This window comes from Cupressus sempervirens, chromosome 7, assembly GCF_028749045.1.
Source record: "Cupressus sempervirens isolate cs-2001-9-10 chromosome 7, ASM2874904v1, whole genome shotgun sequence".
In the NCBI taxonomy this organism is placed as follows: Eukaryota; Viridiplantae; Streptophyta; class Pinopsida; order Cupressales; family Cupressaceae; genus Cupressus; species Cupressus sempervirens.
In genome coordinates this window covers 420,449,711-420,458,054 of record NC_143124.1, presented here as the reverse complement: position 1 = coordinate 420,458,054, position 8,344 = coordinate 420,449,711, and the positions used below count along the sequence as shown (strand labels likewise).

Here is an 8,344-nt window from a genome sequence, read left to right as displayed (position 1 = left end):
CCCTATTGCCTTGAATTGCATGATTATTAGGAACTTGTTCATTGATTTTTATTTTCCATTGTCACTTCAAAACTATAGAAATGCCCTATAGATTGAGATTGAATTGAATACTTTAACAAATGAATACATTCTCATTGGAAAATATGAACCATTGCATGCAGTTTTGTTAAAAACTTCTTACCAATATGATTTATTGCATTGAGAAGGGAAATTTATACATTTAGTTCAAAATCAAGAACATTGGTATGGTGGGCAATACATCTGTCCTAGTTGAGGATTTTTAATCACAAATTACCCTCAAGGGTTTCTTGCAAAGATTGTATTGTTTGATCAAATCGGTTCTTGCATCTTTTCTCTCTCTATGTTTTTAAAGCAATTTTACTTCGAAGAAGTTAATCCTTGCAATCCACACAACTGGCATGGTTTGATTCTTTCCTTAGACAAAATTTTTGCATTCTAATTGAAAGTTTTGGCATCATTGTGAATGTTCCTTGTGAAAAGAAAATTTAATGAGTTGCTCACTCATTTTAATTAACGACCAATTGGTCTCTAACACAAACCAATGCTTACCCAAATGATGAATCCAATGCCTATAGATGAAAGCTCTAAAAATTCCGTGTTCTATATTTGCAGTGAGCATCATGAACTTAATAATTTTTGTTTATATACATATACAATATCAATAATTGGGTTGACATGATTACCAATGTTAATTAGTTTGAGACGGTTCTCCTTTGCATGGCCAACACCATAACCTACAAAGATTAATTTTTTTTTTTTAATCTATTGTGAAACTGTACATACTTAACTCCTTCCACCAAACAACATTGAGACATGATGTTATTTAGAACAATTCAATTAAATAAGATGTTACAAGGGAATTGGTTAAGAAGTTCTTTATCATATGTCTAGTTAAGATGTTGCTTAACTCCTTTAATTAGATGCTTAAGCTTGGTTAACATTAAATTATCTTTAAGATGTTAAAATTGATACGAGACTTAAAGGTGTAGATTTGAATGTATGCATTGAGCTATGCAATAACTGGTCGCTCTCTCAGCACTATGAATTATTGAAACCTAGAAAACTAATGTTTTATCAACACCTCTGATAACCTTATTGAATTTTGATCACACTTTTTGATAGTTTTGGCTAAGTATGTAAGCCTTTTGTTTACTTGAGTTGGCTGCTAAATATAGTTTGGGCACTTAGGAGTTTCCTTGTAAAATAATATTTACATGGCCATCCTTTTGTATATGATCTAGAGGTTAGTTTTATTCAACATTTAATTTACCATGACTTTATTAACTATGTTAAGAAACTGGTAACTCATGCAAGGTTGTTGACCTTTAAATTATCATTTTGCATAGATGTGGTCATTTCAAGATGCATATGTGACATTTTTTAGACAAAGGCATTCTTGCATCTTTCCTTGCTTCCTACATTATATATAGAGTCTATAAGTTGTGGAGGAGAATATGATCTCTTGATGAATGGAAAGTAATGGTGTCATTCTTGTTACTTAATAAACATCTTGTGTAATTATGTTTTATGAGAGGAATTCAAGAAAGGATAACATACTAGGAATATTTACTGATGGAGAAAAAGTTTCATTGTTAGCTATGTGATTGGCTTAATATATGTGTATTTATAACATGTGTCAATAGAAAATTGATGGTAGTACTTGTATTCCTTTTTGGAGGCTGCTTTAAATTTCTTGCTAGAGATGAGCTAAGATGTTGTAATTAATTGATCCATGATTAATGGATTTTATGATTTTATTGTTGTATGTGGATGGGTATATGAAACTCAATGATGGATAAACCTTGTTATGTTTTAATTACTATAAATGATGGAGAAGGGACTACGAAACTGAAGTGATAACTAAGAAAATGTTATTTTGTTATCTAGTTGATTGATTAATGTTCTTGACATTATTTGTGTAGCATGATTCCATTACACCTCTAAGTTTTACTTGTTTAGACTATCTCCTTGTTGGGCTGGGTATCTTTCATGTCAAGAAAGATTTCGGGGAAGCTTAACAACTTCATGGTAAAGTAGTAAAGGACTCTTACAATATTCTCGCCCTTGTGTTCTTAAACAGGTTTTAGAGCTCATTTCAACTTGGTCGTCATGGTTAGACCACCTAGTATATGGTATCTGGTATTAATAATCTACTAAACAAATTTACAATTTCTTTTAAATTTGAGCATATATGTATATGTATCATTTTTGTTAATGTTAATGATAGTTAATCAACTAATGTTGACTGGTCAATATTCAAATGACATTGACTCTCATTGAACTTTCTGCATTTTATAGAGATGGTTGATGTGGCATTGATTTTGGGCAGTCCTTACACATCAATCATTAAAATATCAAAACATCAAATTACAATTGAAATTCAGAAGAAGAAAACAGATATTCTCCACTCTCAAAGTGGACAATCACATACAATGCAATAACAACGTCCTTTTATAAAAGAACATTACGAATATTATGAATATGAACAATCAAAAGGTTTGGAGGGAAAACATGACTTTTTGAGTGTCATATCTTTACAAACCTGTGGGGAAATATTTGACATAATGTCGTCACATAGAGACAACTCGTAAGAGGCTAACAATTCCTTTTTTTAATAAAAAGGTGAGCTATACTTGAGAGAGTAAGAAAGAGCATTCATGTCGTTTGATCTTAACCTTCCGTAATGAATGTGAAAGCCATTATTATTTGTTCTTGCCATAGGCAGGAAATCTTATGGAATCGTTGAGTTTCATTAAAAACTATTAAAAACTTGTTATTGTCCAATAAAGTTAAAGAATTTTTTAACCTTCAAACTGTTTTCAGAAGTTTGAATTTTGAATGTATTTTTAAAAGTAAAAAAATACTATTTATTTGATGTCTTATTGGTTCTTATCGAAAAAGGCAAGGAGTAAAAACCAATTTTAGACCAGAAAATTCGGAAAAAAAATGTGGAGTACTTTACAAGTGGACATAATGATGCAAAGTTATTATTATTAAATGTTTTGTCCTTTTGACACAGAGAACATTTAAGATAGTAGGTCATACGCAACAAACCTTTCATATTCTGATTCACAGATTTACGAGTTTGAGATAATATTCGTTTCAACTTAAGCAGAAAAAGTGAATCTCCCCATTTTTTGAGAAACAATCTTCAACGCTACAAGAGCTTAGCTATTTATGACATTCTGGTTTGAAGAGTTAATCTATGAAAGTGTACGGAAGGGACATGAAATGTGTTTTGCATCTAGTGGTGATTGCCTTAGTAGACACAAATTGCAAATGTGGCAAAATACAAAATTTTGCCAATTTTTATTATTCTTTTGACCAAGAAAACTTTTCAGAATAAAAGAAATTACATTTACTTTAAATAATTTTAGCAAATATTTAGATTTTAGAGATAAATTTTTTTATAGGTCATATTAAGAATATAATGCTTTACTAATATATTTCAACATTAAAATTTGTATAAAATTGAATTTTGTAAATATATTTTTTGTGACAAGTCTTGAAGTTTCAAAATGATGGTCTTTCTATCTATCCAATTATGTTTTTCAGAAGTTGCTTTATTTCTATGATGCTATTAATTCTTGAACTTATTTTTGAAATTTAAAAATGTCCCTAGTATTACTATTCATATTATGTACATCTATAAAGGCAGGAACTTTGGCGCTTGCGCCTCTTGTTATTATTGTATTTTGAAACTTACAAAGACAACAAGAAATCATTTCTTATACCCGTGAATAATGATGGTCTCGACTGCACAAATTCATTCATCTCATTCTCTGTCTCTTTGTTTCTAAGCAAATAGAGATTTGTATCCGCCAAGATCCTTAAATGGTTTACAATTAAATTATTTATTTTTAGATTACAGAGACAAATGCCAAAAGACACAGCGCTCGGGTCGAGGACAATGTTCACATTTTCAGGTTCCAGCTTTATCATGACAACAAATTTTACTGCAAAACTTTGTCTATTTGCTCATTAATTTCCATCAGTACAGACAGATTTGCTATCTTTGATAATGATGGGTGCTCTGTCTGTTTTCAGAATGAAGCTTTTTAACAAAGGCTGTCTGAATCCTATGAGAAATACTAATTAAAATCAAACTTAATCTCACAATCTTAACCCCTAAAAACTTTTCTCGGCACTTAAAAGTTTCTCGGCACATGAAGGTGCCGAGTGCCAGTTTTACTCGGCACTTGATGGTGTCGAGTGGCAGGTTGCTCGGCACAAAGAGGAGGTCGGCAGCAAATGTCGAGTATGCTCGGCTCACAAAGGAAATGCTCGGCAACAATAGATGCCGAGTGAGCTCGTCTTCAACTAAAGTTTATAACTTAGAAAATTCTAACACGAATGCATTCACCATTAAAATCAAAGAGTCAAAGCTTTAAGCTTTCAAACAAATTTCTCAAATGCAACATACAAGGGAAGATCAATAGATTCAAGTATGCTTGATTGCTTTCTATTCAATCTTTCATTAAACTATTACAAAATATGAGAGCATTCGGCTTCAACCAAAAAATCTTAAAGTAACCCTAAATTGATAATACTTCAAACTTTAATAAACCTTTAAACCTGCAACTCTAATGGCTGCATACAATGGTGCCTAGAGCAATCACTGCTTCAACAGAACAAATCCAAACAACAAACTTATAGAGTGAACAAGGAACCACGTGCAACTACAAGCACAAACTTCCTTCCTTCTTCCTTCTCTGCTCAGCTCTACAACTTCTCTCTGATCTACTTGATCTTACTTAATCAATGAATGTTGAAAATATTCCTTTTGTCATATTCTTCCTTTCCCTCTCAACATTCAAATTTCAAATTCTCACCTACCAAACATGAATGCCTGTGGTGACTTGACAGGGTAGATGGGTGTGGGGCTCGAGGAAAACCTGCAAGCATTGACATTTAATTTCCAACAAACCCAGCTATGGGATGAAGAGTGTCTTCAAAAATGGTGTGGGATAAAATTTTAGTTAACAAGATTATTCGTGTCATGGTTTTGGGATTGCTTTATACTAATGAATTAGTTGTTCAAGCACAGTAGCTGAGCAAGGAATTTTATAGAAATTCATGTCCTAATGTTGAGAGAATTGTACGAAATGTGGTGGCACAGAAACTGAAAGAGAATCCCACTTCGGCCCCTAGGGCATTCCACCTGTTCTTCCATGATTGTTTTGTAGAGGTATGAATGTTCTATAAAAGATATGTGGATCAGATGCACATACATACCAGTTAGTAGATCTTAAAGAATAAAGTTATATTAAAATTTTTAATTGCCGTTTGTTTTAACTGTGTAATTTTTGAGTCAAACTCATTGACCTATGTATCATCAATAGTGATTCACACAAGTCCATCTTTCATAAAAATAAATAGAACACTTAGTACTGGTTGTTTTCACCACACCATAATAATCTAAAAATGTAGCTGATTGTTGTTTTCACAAAACAGAGAATGCCACACTGTTCAAAAATGCCTTTCCTTATAAGTTTTCATGTCTTAATTTTTTTAAAAACTTGGGAACTTTATAGTCTTTCAGGGATGTGATGCATCGGTTCTTATTACTTCCAGTGAGGAGAACATAGCAGAAAAAGATGCAGACATCAACAAGTCATTACCTGGAGATGGGTTCAATGTATTCTTCAGAGTGAAGAGAGCATTGGAGTCGCAGTGCCCTAATGTTGTGTCTTGTGCTGATGTTATGGCCATGGCAACCAGAGATCTTGTTTCAATGGTTATCTCTTGAGTCTTTTATCTTACACTTTATGCATTATCTAATCCTATGGTCAGGATGGTAGCAATATTTGATCAGTAGAAACAACATGGTTAGGGTAATATTTTTTGAGATACATGGTCAGGCTAATATTTTTTGAGATTAAGTTTATAATTCTATACATGAATGCCTTAAGGGCGTATATGTTAAGTTATCATTATTTTCAACAATAAAACAAGCTATAAAATGTCCAACATCTATTAATATCTCTTCTTTTCTGCAATAAGGTTGGAGGGCCATCATGGGAAGTTCTCAAAGGGCGGAGAGATGGTCTCATTTTTGAAAGGCATCAAGGGTGGCAGGAAACTTACCAAACAGTAAACATGATAGTGGATCAGCTCATTTCATTGTTTCATTCCAAAGGTCTAACACAAGCTGACATGGTGACTCTTTCTATTAAATGCAATCAAAAAATCACATTTTCTTTTTATTTTCAAATTGAATAACTATAAATGTGCATTTCTAGAATTGTGAGAAATATATTAAAATTTAACTTAAACTCACAACCCTAAACCTAAAAATCTTTGCTCAGCACTTAAATATTTGCTCGGCACATGAAAGTGCCGAGTGCCAGTTTTGGTCGGCACTTGAGGGTGCCGAGTGAGCTCGGCACACAAAGACAAAATGTAGTAGATGCCAAGTTAGCTCGACACTCAAAGAAGACAATGGATGCCAAGTAAGGTCGGCTCCAACTAATAAAATTTATAACTTAGAAAAAGTTTAACATGAATGCTTTCACGATTAAAACCAGAGAGCCGAGCTTTAACCTTTCAACCAAGTTTTTCAAAATACAATGAATAGAAGAGGAAGAACAATAGATTCAAGTATGCTTGGTTGCTTTCTATTCAATCTGAGATTTAAACTATTACAAAATCTGGGAGCATTCGGTTTCAAGTTAAAATTTCAAACTTTCAATAAACTTTAAACTTTAAACCTTAAACTTACAGCTCTAATGGCTGCATACAATGGTGCCTGGAGCAATCACTGCTTCAACATGATGAATCTAACAATGACAAACTTACAGAGTGAACAAGGGAAGCATGTGCAACTGCAGGCACAAACTTCTTTCCTTCTTCCTTCTCTACTCAGCTCTGCAACTTCTCTCTGATCTGCTTGATTGCAAAACTCTCTGAATGAATGAATAAAACATTCCTTTTTGTCACATTCCAGTTTCCCCTTCTTTTCAGAATTCAAAAATCTCACCTACCGCATTCATGTTTTCTATCTGTTATGTTGGTCATCAAATGGTAGGTGGGCATTTGGCTCCAGGGGCAAGACAACCATCGTATTAAATATTCCAACAAGAATACCCTTTTGCTTAATCAACTCCAAGAAAACAATCAAATGGTCTTTTATTCACTTGAAAAGGCTTTTTCAAGTAACACTTTGAAAGGCTCTCTTCCCAGACCAGTAACCATAGCATTTCTAATAAACGTAGGTTCCTTAGAGAAGCCCCTTTTAAGGCTTTAAGGCTCATATTTCTCAGCAATAGCCATTGCATTGTGAAGCGTAGTGTAGGTTTCTACAAAACACACATATTGTTAAATAAGCATTTTAATGTCCATCTCTTTGTAGTAACCATTGCATGATCAATTGGAGAATCTTTAACTAAGGTCTTTGATGTCCATTTTCTTAATGAATAGCCATTGCATGCAAGGTAATGTTGTTGATATGGGAGTTACAGTTAGAAGTTTTTTTTGGGCTGGTAACTATTACATTATTAGGTATTTTTGCTGGTATGATTAAGCCATGTTATTTTAATCAGGGGGGCATACTATTGGATTCGCACACTGCAATGAGTTCATGTATCGAATTTACAACTACAACAAAACATACCAGGTGGATCCCACAATGAATCCAAGCTATGCAAGCAGGCTCCGAGCTGCTTGCCCAAGAGATGGTCTTGATCCAGATGTTGTGGCCTTCAATGATGTCTCCACTCCCACTCTTTTTGACAATGCTTATTATCAGAATGTTAAGAGCGAAGTGGCTCTTCTTGCCACAGATCAAATTCTTTATGGGGATCCTCGCACTAGTGCTTATGTAAATCTATTTGCCATGTCCCACGTTAAGTTTTTTAACTTCTTTGGGCTCTCCATTGTAAGATTGGGCAATGTGGGTGTTAAAACTGGAAATCAAGGAGAAATTCGTAGAGACTGGAGTCTTCAACAATAAGAAGTAGCTTTGCAATTTCTCTGTTCTCATTTAGACATCTTATTGTCTCAAAAATATTCGAGTCTATTTAAATTTGGACAATAAAACAAGCATTATACAAGTTTTGCATGGAAAAAAAGCGTCACAAATTTTATTTTGATTGGCAAACTAAAGTTTTGCTTCATTAGAATACACATTTGCTTATTATCAGAGTATTTCATGGAACTGTTCTAAAGCCAAAATGCAACACTTGGAGCAGGAATTCTAATGCTGTAGCTTAACAATTAATAACTGATCGCCATTGACTGCACCAAAGTAAGCGGTAGAATTAAAATTAACATCCTGTTTGGAGCACTAAACCCATTTATTTAATTCTTTCCTTGGCAAAGACAT

General features: G+C 33.4%; 1 pseudogene; it reads left to right on the top strand.

Annotated features, from left to right (window-relative positions):
- The first annotated feature begins 4,978 nt into the window (after positions 1 to 4,978).
- On the top strand, positions 4,979 to 7,979 carry LOC149547330 (peroxidase 55-like; annotated as a pseudogene).
- Positions 7,980 to 8,344: the final 365 nt, after the last annotated feature.